Genomic DNA, 13,431 nt, shown 5'->3' with positions numbered 1-13,431 from the left:
GAATGTACTTAATATCGCCAAACTGTATGCTGAAAAATGGGTAAAATGGTAAATTTTGTTATACACATAACAAAATAACATACACATGTTACCACAATTTTTTTTTTTTTTAAGATTTTATTTATTTATTTGACAGAAATCACAAGCAGGCAGAGAGACAGGCAGAGAGAGAGGAGGAAGCAGGCTCCCTGCTGAGCAGAGAGCCCGATGCGGGGCTCGATCCCAGGACCCTGGGATCATGACCTGAGCCGAAGGCAGCGGCTTAACCCACTGAGCCACCCAGGCGCCCCTGTTACCACAATTTTTTAAAAAGCTGATAAGCTCAAGATGGGCAAGTGGGATTGCTTCTAGTGCTGTGATTGCAGAGACCCTGAAAGCAGGAGCTGACTCTCTGTCCAAACCCACTGATGAGAAACACGGGACACTAAGGAATAACCTTCCCTGTTCTTTCACTTTCATAGTGTGCTGCCTCAGCTCTCGGGAGCCAGATTTTATCAGCTCAGCCCTGTAGCTGCTCTTCCAATGGTCACTTAAAAGGAATCGATTTCTAGGAGAGACATATTTAAATGACGTACGCGTGTTGTAAGCTTATTTTTTCCTGTGCCAATTAGTAAAGTCTAAGTGTCCCATAACCTTGACAAAGCTGTCCTGTGAGGACCAGTGAAACATACTATGCTGACCTGTCTTCCAAGTAAAGGTTTGTTGGCATGGTCTCTAAATTACAAATGGCTTTTACATCTATGTTTGTCTTGCTTATTTTGCTCCTAAATGCTAGTCCTACATTTCATTTGTCCTGTTGATCCTTATGCTAATTAATATCTCAAATGAAGGCTCTTTCCCTCCTAAACCATCGCCGCTTTTGTTGATTTTGTGCCTGGATGACATATGGTCCATCTAGGCAGGATTGAAACTCTGGAATCAGCTTTAGCTCATCCTGTCTCTTTCCTGTGTATTTTGTGTCATTTATCACAATGACGATGACATAATTATTTTCTGGAGTTCGTGAAGAGAGCACAGGATTTCACCTGGACTTTTCCTAGGAGACATGGTGCTAATGGCCAGAGCTAGAGAAACCAGTTGTGGCTTGTTCTTGAAGTCACTTCTGTTTGCACCACAGAGAGAATCAGAGGTGAGAAATTTGTCAGGCCAGCAGGAAGTAGACCTGGGCTGCTCAGCTCTTGGTGGTTTAAGAGATGCTCATACTCAAGTTGGGGATAGCTTGTCTTCTTTCCCCTGTCCGTAGGCTATCCCTTTAAGTGAGCATGGCTTCTGGAGAGAGCCGCTGGGCTGTGGGAGTGCCGGAGCAGCAGGTGTGGGCTGGTTTTCGGAAGGATTAAAGGAAAGGCTGCTGATTTAACTGCATCTCTGATTATTCTAAGCTGCTCACAGAAATCGGTCACTGCGTACTGCATCCGGGAGACAGACGTAAGAGAGAGAAGTTTAAGCTTGTCCTGTTGGAGCTGACCGCGGCTCTTGGTTGACTTTTCTAGGACACCCGGTCCTGTTCTTGATATTCAGGATCCTCCCAACCCGGCCCCTCTTTCTTCTCCCCTAGTTGCCCACAGACTCCTCCAGATGGCTGTGTCTTCATGACCCGTGGTCTCCAACTCCTGAGCCGCGGCTCTCGCGTTCTCTGGCTTGGTCGCTCACCTTTACCAGCAATCTTACCTGTGCTCCAAAACTGCTTTCATTTCCATTTTTTTCCTCAGGGGTAAAGAAATGGCCAGAAACTCCTTCCTCTCTTCTGCTGAGGCACTTTGCATTGTGTCTGTTCAGCATTGTCTGCTTCTGGGAAGCACAGACCTGAGCCATCTTCTTTCTTTCGTGCTACCCTGTTACAGTGAGGTGTGGTGTGAAATCCCATCTCTTGAGGAATCTTCTCATGTCCCTCCCAGTGCACTCAATCCTTCCCTCTTCCTGTGGACCTTGACCCTTCGTTCCTTAGAGTATCGTTCCTGGAGTATCATCCTCCATTTGGAATGCAGGCTCTCTGCCCCGCATCAGACCTATCGAACCACAATCTGGTGACTCTTGAACCCTCTGCTCTTGAAGATTTGAGAAGCATTGCCTTCACGCTTTGCACCTACTCCCCTTACCTTACTGAACAGTGTGGAAGTGCTCGCTTATTCACTCTTGCTGTCCAGATGTCGATCTCCTGCGGCCTGTGAAGCGTCCATTATCCGGCACAGTTCTTGGCGTGTTTTAGGTGCTCAAAAGTGTTTGCTGTGTTGCCCAGGGCCCCTGGTATTATATTTGAGATGCTCCTTCAGTCAGCCTGTTAATGAAGTACATAACTGCTCAAAGCTTTGCTAGGTGCATGAGGCACCCTGCTGTGGAGTGGGCATCGGCCTCTATCTTTGGCATTTCCAGATCAATTGGTGGGGGAGATGGATGCCCATAATTAAATATGAGAGGCAGGGTCTGATCCATCCTGTAACCGTACAACTATTCCCAGAGGCCTAAGGGAACACCAAAGGAATGGAAGTTATTTCCAATTCATAGGATTTGTGATGGTTTCACCGAGAGGATGGTGTCTGATTGGTGCCCGGAAGGATGAATAGGACTTTGACAAACAGACACTGTGGGAGGAGGCATTCCTGGCTGGGGTAAGCCTGTTCTCGGGCCCAGGCGTGAAAGTGCACAGACAGGATGTTTCTTGAACAAGTAAGAGATTGAGATGGAAAGTGTGATTGGGGAGGTGGGTGAGTGTAGACTGAACTTGAATTCTCGTGATGTGGAGTCTAGACTGGTAAGGAATATCTGTAAATCACATGCTGCTGGTCTAGCTCATACGTGTGGTTTCTGTGGACTCTGCCCTTCTGTCTCCCTCTCCGCTTGCATTCTACCTTGCGGGACATGGGCGGGAGGCAGGGGGTGCATTTGGGAAGGATGGGAAGGTCTGAATGTTTTAGCCGGCTCTTGACTGGCTCGGTATGAGACCATGGCCCACGTCTTTTTTTAGTCCTAGCTGGTCAGCCACTTCCTCTCTCACCCCCTTCCGGAGTCACTTACCCAGCGGGGCCCCCTAAAAGCAGAGAGATCTAAAGCTCCATCAATAGAGGGTTTCACACAGTGTGCTTTAAAATGCCATCAAAACTCCACACTGAACCCAGTATGTTTTATTGTACTTGCTGTCTGGTTCTCAGCCCCATGGGTTTGTGAGATTAATCATTTATGCTTTTAGTGGAATGGACTAGCTTCCCTCTGCCCATGTTGTGGACTGTGGACAGGCCATCCAGCATTTAAGATGAAAGGATGCTCCACTTTCCTTATATGCCAGCTTGTTGGAAATGCACCTGAACAAGGCTACCATGGTGTGGCTTGTTTATTTCTTCTGCTGTTGGGAATACACTGTCAGCCTGGATGCCAGGTCCTCCTCAAGTCATCCCTAACCCTTACCATCTTTTTCTTGAGCCTCTTCAGCTAACCAAATTTCTAGATAAGGTTAGATAGTCACCCTCTTGATGTGTCAGTGTCTTATTCCCACCAGCTCAATCAGTCCCGAGCCAGAAGATCAAGGTTAAAAAGAAGAGATGAAACTCATCAGAAGTTTTATTATATATTTGTATCTCCGATGAAAGACTGAGAGCTATCCCTTAGATGAAATGGGTTCTAGGATTCATTAAGTACCCATGCAATGAAGCACTGTGTTAAGTACTTTATTTCTGTGGGGAAAACACACATTCTGGAGGGGGAGACCTTCTTTAGGGAAAACATAATTTATGCTGTAATGTATGCTGGAGGCTTGTACCAGGCTCTACAGGATGGAGAGCAGACTGCCTGGGAGTCTGGGAGGTCCCTCAGAAGAGGGAGCATTTGAGCTGGATACTCATGAATGAGCAGAAAAATAAGGGATAAGGATCCAAGTAGAGGAAATAGGGTGATGTAGGGGAATTGCCAACAACTGAGAAGAAAGACATGGTGGCAGATGACGCTGGTTGGGGTAGATGGAAGCCAGTTTAGGATTTGACTCTGACTTGTAAGCAGTGGGGAGCCCAACAAAATGGGGACTGACATGACAGACTCAATTATATTTTGGGTTGATTCATTCAGAAATTTGACTCATTCAACAAATACTACGTGTTCATTGCTAGACTATCGCAGGAAACACACAAAGATTGCTCCATTGGTGGAACTCGTGTTAGTAAGATAATTAAGTCACGTCGGTCCGCCACCATTGACACTTGTCAAGGTTACATGTGACCTCCACATCCAGAAGACCTCCACAATATAGAACTATTCTGTACCCATGAAGATTTTCCCTGTGCTGCCCCTTTATAGTCACACCCATCCCCCTCCCACCCTCCATCCCTTGTCTCTGGCAGCCACTAATTTGTTCTCCATCTCTCACTTCAAGAATGCTATATAAATGGAATTATAAAGTATGTGACCTTTCGAGATTGGCTTTCTGTACTCAGCAGAATGCCTTTGAGAGCATTCTCAGAGTTGTTAAATGTATTGATAGTTTTTTCCTTAATGTCTCCAACTAGTATGCTGGGATATGGATGTACCACATTTTGTTTAATCGTTTAAGACATTTAGGTTTCTTCCAGTCTGGGGCTACAAATAAGACTGCTATGAATATTCATTTATTTGATTTTGCATGAAGATAGGTTTTCATTTTCTCTGGGATAGATGCCCAAGAGCACAATTGCTGGGTCATCCAGTGAATTGATTTTTAGTTGTTTTTGTTTTTAAGATTTTATTTATTTATTTGAGAGAGAAAGCACGAGTGGGAGGGGCAGAGGGAGAGGAGGAGAGAGAGAATCTTAAGCGGACTCCATGCTGAGTGCAGAGCCCAACACAGGTCTCAGTCCCACAACCATGGGATCCTGACTGAGCCGAAACCAAGAGTCAGAGACTTAACCGGCTGTGCCACCTAGGCACCCCTGATTTTTAGTTTTAGCAGACATTGCCAAACTGGTTTCCAGAACGGCTGTACCATTTTACATTCTTACCAGCATGTATGAATACAATGGTTAATTTTATGGATCGAGTTGACTAGGCACTGGTTCCCAGTTGTTTGGTCAAACAATAGTCTAGATGTTGCTTGTGAAGGTGTTTTTAAGATGTGGTTAACATTTAAATTAGTATATTGAGGTTACCTTCCATAGGGCACCTGGGTGGCTCAGTGGGTTAAGCCTCTGCCTTCTGCTCGGGTCATGATCTCAGAGCCCTGGGATCGAGCCCCACATCCAGCTCTCTGCTCAGTGGGGAGCCTCCTTCCTCCTCTCTCTCTCTCTGCCTGCCTCTCTTCCTACTTGAGATCTCTGTCTGTCAAATAAATAAATAAATCTTTAGATTACCTTCCATAATGTGGTGGGCCTCATATAATTTTTGAAGGCCTCACCCCCCAAAACTGAGGTGTCTGAAGAAGAAACAATTCTTTGAGATTATAACAGGGACACCCTGTCTAATTTTCCCACTTGGGGGGCCTGCCGTGCAGATTTCAGACTCTAGACTACAACATCAAATCTTATCTGAATCTCCATCTGTCAACCCACCCTATAGATTTCAGACTTGCCAGCCCCCGTAATTGTGTGAGCCTACTCCTTAAAACCAGCCCCCCGTCCCTCCTTCCCTCCTTTCTCTCGCTCCCTCTCCATGTGTGTACACACGTACCACTTCTCTTTCTCGGGAGAACCCTGCCTAATACAGTGTTCTACATCCTCACCAGCAACTGCTGTCGCTACTGTTTTTTCTGTTTTAGCCATTTTGGCTACAACAGATTTGGCTACAAACAGCCATTTTCTGTTTGTAGCCAAATCTGTAGTGATATCTAATTAGGATTTTAAGTTGCATTTCCCTAATGGGTAGTAGTGTTGTTGAACAGTGCATGTGTTTGTTATTTGCCATCTGGATATCCTTTCTAATGAAATGTCTTTTCCTGTCTTTTGCCCATTTTCTCATTGGATTGTATTTCTTTGTTTACTATTGAATTTTCAGAGTTCTTTATATATTATGGATAGAAGTCCTTTGCCAGATGGACTCATATTTGGCAAATATGTCAAAAATATACTACTAACTAGTATCAAGTCCTGTTATTAAATAGTATTGTTTGCAAGTAATAGCACAAAGTTATAAGTATAATTTGCAAATAATGATACTTTTGTTTTTATTTCTTTTTTTTTTTTTAAGATTTATTTATTTATTTATTTGACAGAGATCACAAGTAGGCAGAGAGGCAGGAAGAGAGAGAGGGAAGCAGGCTCCCTGCTGAACAGAGAGCCTGATACAGGGCTTGATCCCGGGGCCTTGGGATCATGACCTGAGCTGAAGGCAGAGGCTTTAACCTACTGAACCACCCAGGTGCCCCATTTTTGTTTTTATTTCATCACACACCTCTCAGAGTGTGTATTGGGAGGATTTCTACAGTAGCCTGGTGTACCATTGTGATGAATCTGGGAATCTGCCGCCCATTCAGTTCTGGGGAAGCCTGTTCCTGCCATTCAGAAAGCATAGTCTTTGCTGATCCCCTGTCCTTAGATTCTTGCAGAGAAAGGACAGGATCTAAGATCTGAGCTCTTGAGATCCTGCTGAGTGTCTTTTTAATTTAAAAGACCTTTTCATTTCTCTTCTATCATTTAATCTTGAAAAAAAAAATCTTTTTTCTTTTGAAAAAAAGATTTTCTTGTGGTCAATATAATTCTCCCCATTTCAAGCAGACAAAGTTGAAACCCAAAGAAACCAGGCTTATATTTAATTTGAAAATAAAATCTAATTATTTATTTTGCGAGTTTGCAAATATTTCTCCCAGTTTGTGAATTGTCTTTTAATTCTCTTAACAGGATCTTTCACTGAGCAATGTTTTTTAAATTGTGATTTAGTCTAATTGATCAAATCTTTCTTTATGGACTGTAGTTTTGGTCTCATATCAGAACTCTTTACCATGCCCTGTGTCTTAAAGATTTCCTCCAGTGTTTTCTTTTAAAAGTTCTATTTTTTTTTTTTCCCCAAGATTTATTTATTATGAGAGAGAGAAGGAGCATGCATGGGCATGTGCGTGGGTGGAAGAGGGGCAAAGGGAGAGAATCCTCCCGCAGATTCCACACTGAGCGCGCAGAGCCTGAGGCAGGCCCCAGTTCTACAACCTTGAGATCGTGACTTGAGCCAAAATCAACCTACTGAACCACCCAGGTGCCCCTAAAAATTTTTAAGTTTTATATTTAAAAATCTGTGATCCGTATCTAGTTAATTTTTATATAAACGGGTATAAGTTGAAGTCTTTCTTTTGCCTGTGGATATGCAGTCGCTCCAGTCCTATTTACTCAAAAGACTTCCCTTTCTTCCATTTGAGGTACAGATGTTTTTGTACCTTTGTCAAAAATCAGTTGGCCATACTTGTGTGGGGCTACTTCTGGATTCTCGGTTCTGTTCTTCTGGTCAAGAAGTACTGTATCCCTGCACCAGTACCACGCAGTTTTGCAAATTATGGCTGTAGTAAATCTTGAAATGGGGAGACTGATTACTCTCACTTTATTCTTCCATTACACTATTTAAATAATAATAATATATAGTAATATAATGTATATAATTTTATACATAATATATATGTATAATATTATTATTACTATTTTACCTTTTAAACCATTTTTAAGTGTATAATTCATTTGTCATAATGATGGCAGCAAGCTGGGTCCAGGGACCCAGAGGATGGATGGAAATCCAATGCAAGCCAGCAGGAGGTTAAAGCGGAATTTATTGCAGGTATAGAGCAAGTGCAGGTACAGACAGAGTGTCTGGGAGATTCGTCTTTATATGGGGTCTGGGAGTTTTATTGAAGAAGGTGGTCTGGTGTATGTGTCCCCTCAGGCATCTAGGAACTGATTGGAACAAGGATGAGGGCTCAGATGCTGTTCCTTGGAGCCATAGGGCCTGGGCGTCTAGATGTCCAGGTCTGAAATGTGCACATGATGGCTTCTGGTCATTCTCACCTGGTCCTTCCTTAAATGTTATCTATTCTAAAGAGATCATTGGTTCCTTGCCCCTTCCTTACATGGAGGACATAAACTATTTGCATTATGCAGGATTTGTAAAGTGGGGTGGGGGTGCAGGTACTAGCAAGAATAGAAGCAAGAAAAGGAGCAAAAAGCAGATTTTTATGGAGTCCTTTAGTCTCCCTGAGTCAATTAAATGCATTTACAATGTTGTGTAACCATTACCCACAGTCTATTACAAAACATTTTCATCATGCAAAGCAGAGCCTTATAACCATTGAGCAATAAGTCTCCATCACCCCTTCCCCTGGCCCCTTGTAATCTCTTTTCTATCTCTGATTTTGCCTCTTCTAGACCCTTCCTATAAGTAGAATCCTACAATATTGGTCTTTTGTGTCTGGTTGATTTTGCTTAGTATAATGTTTTCAAGGTTCATCCACATTTTAGTATGTATTAGAATTTCATTCCTTTAAAAAAAAAAAAAAATAGGCCTAGAGTGCCTGGCTGGCTCAGTTGGTAGAGCATAGGACTCTTAATCTTGGGGTCGTGAGTTCAAGCACCATGTTGGGGGGTAGAGTTTCCTGAAATTAAAAGAAAAAAAGCCTCTGGGACACCTGGGTTGCTCAGTTGGTTTAGCTGCTGCCTTTGGCTCAGGTCAGGATCCCAGGGTCCTGGGATCCAGTCCTGCATCAGGGTCCTGGGATCCAGTCCTGCATCAGGCTCCTTACTCAGCAGGGAGCCTGTTTCTCCCTCCGCCTGCTCTGCCTGCAGCTCTCCCTGCTTCTGTGCTCTCTCTCTGACAAATACATAAATAAACTCAAAAAAAAAAAGAAAGGAAGAAAGAAAGCTTTTGTTTTTTAGAGTAGTTTTAGGTTCATAGTAAAGTTGAGCAGAAGATGCAGAGATTTCTCATAAAGCCCCTAACCCCACAACACACACAGCACCCCCCACTAACAATTCCTGCACCAGAGTGGTACATTTGTTATAATCGAATTCAGATGAACACATCATTATCACCCAAAACCTAGTTTCCATTAGGGTTCACTCTTCAGTGTCATATGTTCTGTGGTTTTTGACCTATATAATGACATGTAAGCAGCATTATTGTAACATACAGAATTTTCACTGCCTTAAAATTCATCTGTGCTCCCCCTATTCATCCCTCCCTCACCACAACCCCTGGCAATTGCTGATCCTTCCATTGTCCCAGATGTTGGAAACCTGCTGTATGTAGCCTTTTCAGATTGGTTTCTTTCGCTTAGTAATATACATTTAAAGTTTTCCATGTCTTTTCCTAGCTTGACAGCTCATTTCTTTTTGTGCTTTATGATGCTCCACTGTCTGGGTGGACCACAGCTCACTTACCCATTCAACTCCTGAGGGACATCTTGATTGCTTTTAACTTTTGCCAATTGTGGATACAGCTGCTGTAAATATTCATGTTCAGGTTTTTGTGTGGACATGGGTTTTTAACTCCTTTGGGAAGATCTCAGGGAATGTAATTGCTAGGTTGTATGGTAAGAATGTGTTGAGTTTTGTAAGAAAATGCCAAACTGTCTTCCAGAGTGGCTATACCATTTTACATTCCCACCAGCAATCAGTGAGAGTTCCCTATACTCCACATCTTTACCAGCATTTGGTGTTGTCAGTGTTTTGGATTTTGGCCATTCGAATAGATAATCTTGTTTTAATTTGCATTTCCCCATGACATGATATGGAACATCTTTTCATATACTTATTTGCCATTTGTGTATCTTCTTTGCTGAGGTATCTATTAGTCTTTTGCCTATTTTTAAAATTCACTTGTCTTCTTACTGTTAGGTTTTAAGAGTTCTTTGTAGGTTTTGAGTAACAGCCCATTATCAGATAGGTCTTTTGCAAATATTTTTCTCCCTGTCTGTGGCTTATTTTCTCATTCTCTTGATTCCATTCCTTTTTTAAGGCTACATAATCTGTTGTGTAATAGATCACATTTTGTATATCCATTCATCTGTTGGTGGGCACTTGGGTTCTTTCCCCCTTTTAGGTATTATGAATAATGCTGCTGTGAATATGTGAACACACAAATATATCTGCTTTCAGTTCTGGTTATATACCTAGGAGCAGAATTGCTGTGTCATACTATTATTCTTTGTTCTCCAAACTTTTCTGCAGTGGCTGCACCATTTTATATTCCCACCAGCAGTGCAAGCAGTGCCCTCCCTGCTTCAAGGCTTCAAGTTTCTCCGCATCTTCACCAACACTTGTTATTTTCTGGGTTTTATTGTTGTTGTTGTTTTCATTTGGTTGGTTTTTTTGCTGATAGCTAGCTATGGTCTGTATAAAGTGGTATCTTACTCTAGTTTTGATTTGCATTTCTCTGATGACTCATGATGTTAAACATCTTTTCGGGTGCTTATTGGCCATTTGCACTTTATTATTCAAAATTGTTCCACCTATTTTAGTTCCTTGGCCTGAAGAGTCTTATCTGTATCTATAAAAATAATCTTGCTTTGGTCTTGATAGGAGTTAAATCATATTTGCACAGCAGAAATGACCTCTTTACTGTGTCGAGTGTTCTAATCCTTTAAGCCCCGACTGGTGAGGAAAATGGGGGCCTTGAGGCACTGTAAGGGCCCATTCAGAGCTAAAGCCACCTTTAGATGCAGCCCATCTACTAAAGCCAGGAAGGAGGCTCCCCCTCTTCTATTTCCCCCAGGGCTTTCTCTGGACCATGTGCTCAGAACTCTGGCTCTAATAGCAGAACTACCCTCAGCAAGACCAACCATTTATTGGTTCATGTAGTCAAACTGCAGGAAAGACAGTGTTGATTGGGGGCCCAGGGACTGAAATGCTGCCAAGACACTTTCCCTCTGTGGTCAGCATCCTCCTCCCCCTGCAGACTGGTTTTTCATACGTGGGGGTGGTGAGAATCTGATGGCTCCTTGCTATCCTCAGGGGATTGTCCCTCTTCTTTCTCATTTGAAAAGTCTTGAGGAAATGTCTCATTGGTAGGGCTTAGATCATGTGTTATGTAGTGTGGTTGGAAGGAAGATGAATGATCCCAGGAGGTAAGGAGCACTAGACAGAGCTGATATGAGATGGAGTCTATAGCTAGTCGTGTTTTTGGAAGATTTTTAGTGGCATGTGTTGAACCACCAGTGTTTTCTATTAACCTTCAAGTAACCTAAAATAGTTCAGTTATGGATCATCATCATTATATTATAGGTAATGATAGTTAATGTATTATACATTGTTAACATATAGTTAATAGCTTTACCTATATTACATAGCAATTTAGAGAGATCTATCTGGTTAATGGCAAGTGATAGTAATAGATTATAATAGTAGCCCTCAAGTGTTACAGTTATTGGAAGATTTACTGTATTTATTTAAATATGTAAGAAAAATTTGAAGGACATGGGTAGAAAGTCCTAAGGCCCCCCCTGCTTTCTAAATTTATGCTTTTCTAAATTTAACCAAGAGATCATGCTGTCCATCTTTACATAACCTTCGGTGAAACTGCCATTCTTCGCCAGGGTTAATTTATTTTCAGAGGGAATTGTTGACTTTCTGGGCTGCTATTGAGGATAGAGTTGGTATTTTAATTTCCGTGACTATTTACTGAGCTATGTAAGGGGTGTACAAAACCCTTAATCCCCCCAGGGAGTCTGAAGTCCACCGGAATGGGTGAGAACAGAAAAATACGGTGCTTGTGACTGAGGCTTGACATCTGCAACAGGGAATAGCCCTACTCAGCTAACGTCTGAGTCAGATTTTGTTTGGGGGGTGGAGCGCTGGCTTGAGCTGGCTTTGTGGGTGGCGCTTGCTCAGTAAGGTGGGGCCATGGTTGACACCTGAGTTAGGAAAGTGGATGCTTCTAGGCATCTCCATGCAGTTCACCTCTTACATTTCTGATGGACAAGGCTGCTTTATTGCTGAGCCTAATTAGCATTGAAACTCCCTGGGGGTAGGGGTGGGGGGCAGAAAGAGAATAATTGTGTAACTATGGTTAAGAAACTGAAGTTCAAAAAAAAAAAAAAAAAGACACATTGGTGTTGGGCAGGCCTGTACAGGCCATTAATGGCTCCAGTGTGAGTGGCTCTATTTCAGGTTTAGCTCATTTCCTTTTTAAAAGGAATATTTTGTATAAGACACTTTATCTCCCTGGTGGAGTCCACAGTTCCTAATAGTTCAGCAGGAGGAGTTGTGAATAGCAACAGATCAGGTGTGATAGGGGGTTCTTAAATAAGTGATCATCTTCTTTCTAGAGAATGTATTTACATCCCTTTTCGTAATATGTGTTCCCTCTGACTCTAGAGCAGAGGTCAGCAAACTCTTTCCATGAAGAGGCAGATAGTAAATATTTTTGGCGTTGCAGGCCACCGATCACTGTCACAGCTTCTCAAATTTGCCATGGTAGGGACATGTCTGTGTTCCAATAAAATTTTGTATGTGGACACTGAAATTTGGATTTCATGATTTTTACATGTCATGAAGTATTAGTCTTCTTTTGAATTTTTCCCCAAAAAACATATACAAAAATTTGAAAACAGCACTTCCCTCATACCACACGAAAACAAGAGGTAGGGGGGCACTTGGGTGGCCCAGTTGTTAAGCATCTGCCTTTGGTTCAGGTCATGATCCCAGGGTCCTCGGTTCGAGCCCCACATAGAGCTCCTTGCTCAGCGGGAAGCCTGGTTCTCTCTCCCACTCACCCTGCTTGTGTTCTTTCTCTCGCTATGTCTCTCTCTGTCAAATAAATAAAATCTAAAAAAAAAAAAAAAAAGCAAAATACAAAACAAGAGGTAGGCTGCATTTGGGCAGGTAGACTGTAGTTTGCCAACCCCTTTTCTAAAGGTCTTAAAAGTAACTTCTAGGGGCACCTAGGTGGCTCAGTGGGTTAAAGCCTCTGCCTTCGGCTCAGGACATGATCCCAGGGTCCTGGGATCAAGCCCCATATCGGGCTCTCTGTTCAGCAGGGAGCCTGCTTCCCCCTCTCTCTCTGCCTGCCTCTCTGCCTACTTGTGATCTCTGTTTGTCAAATAAATAATAAATAAAATCTTTAAAAAAAAAAGGTAACTTCTATAGTTTTAAATTTGAGGACATTTTATTTATTTAATAAGCAATTTTGTCATACTTCATATGTGCTGTGCACTGTTTTAAATGCCTTACAGATATTAGCTAACTTAATCTTCATAATGACCCCATGAGAGAGGTACTGTTTAACCCCATTTTGCAGTTGTGTGAATTGAGGCACAGAGCTAGCAAAGAGCAGAATCTAGATTTGAACCCAGGTCATCTAGCTCCAGGGTACTTGCTCTTTGTTTTAAGATTTTATTTGTTTATTTGACAGAGAGAGAACATAAGCAGGGGGAGTGGCAGGCGGAGGGAGAAGCAGGAAGCCCGATATAGGGCTTGATCCCAGAACACTGGGATCATGACCTGAACCAAAGGCAGACACTTAACTGACCTAGCCACCCAGGTGCCCCCAGAGTACTTATTCTTATCTACA

At 42.6% G+C, this 13,431-nt stretch overlaps 1 protein-coding gene across 3 annotated transcripts in view; it reads left to right on the top strand.

Moving 5' to 3' along the window:
* The window catches only part of KLHL18 (kelch like family member 18), a 53,872-nt gene that overhangs the window by 7,082 nt on the left and 33,359 nt on the right, over nucleotides 1-13,431 (top strand). The window lies entirely within an intron of this gene.

This window comes from Mustela putorius, unplaced genomic scaffold (assembly GCF_011764305.1).
Source record: "Mustela putorius furo isolate JIRA1106 unplaced genomic scaffold, ASM1176430v1.1 tig00000095_pilon_pilon_pilon, whole genome shotgun sequence".
In the NCBI taxonomy this organism is placed as follows: Eukaryota; Metazoa; Chordata; class Mammalia; order Carnivora; family Mustelidae; genus Mustela; species Mustela putorius.
Note: the sequence above shows the minus strand (reverse complement) of the source record. Positions and strands in the feature narration are given on the sequence as shown.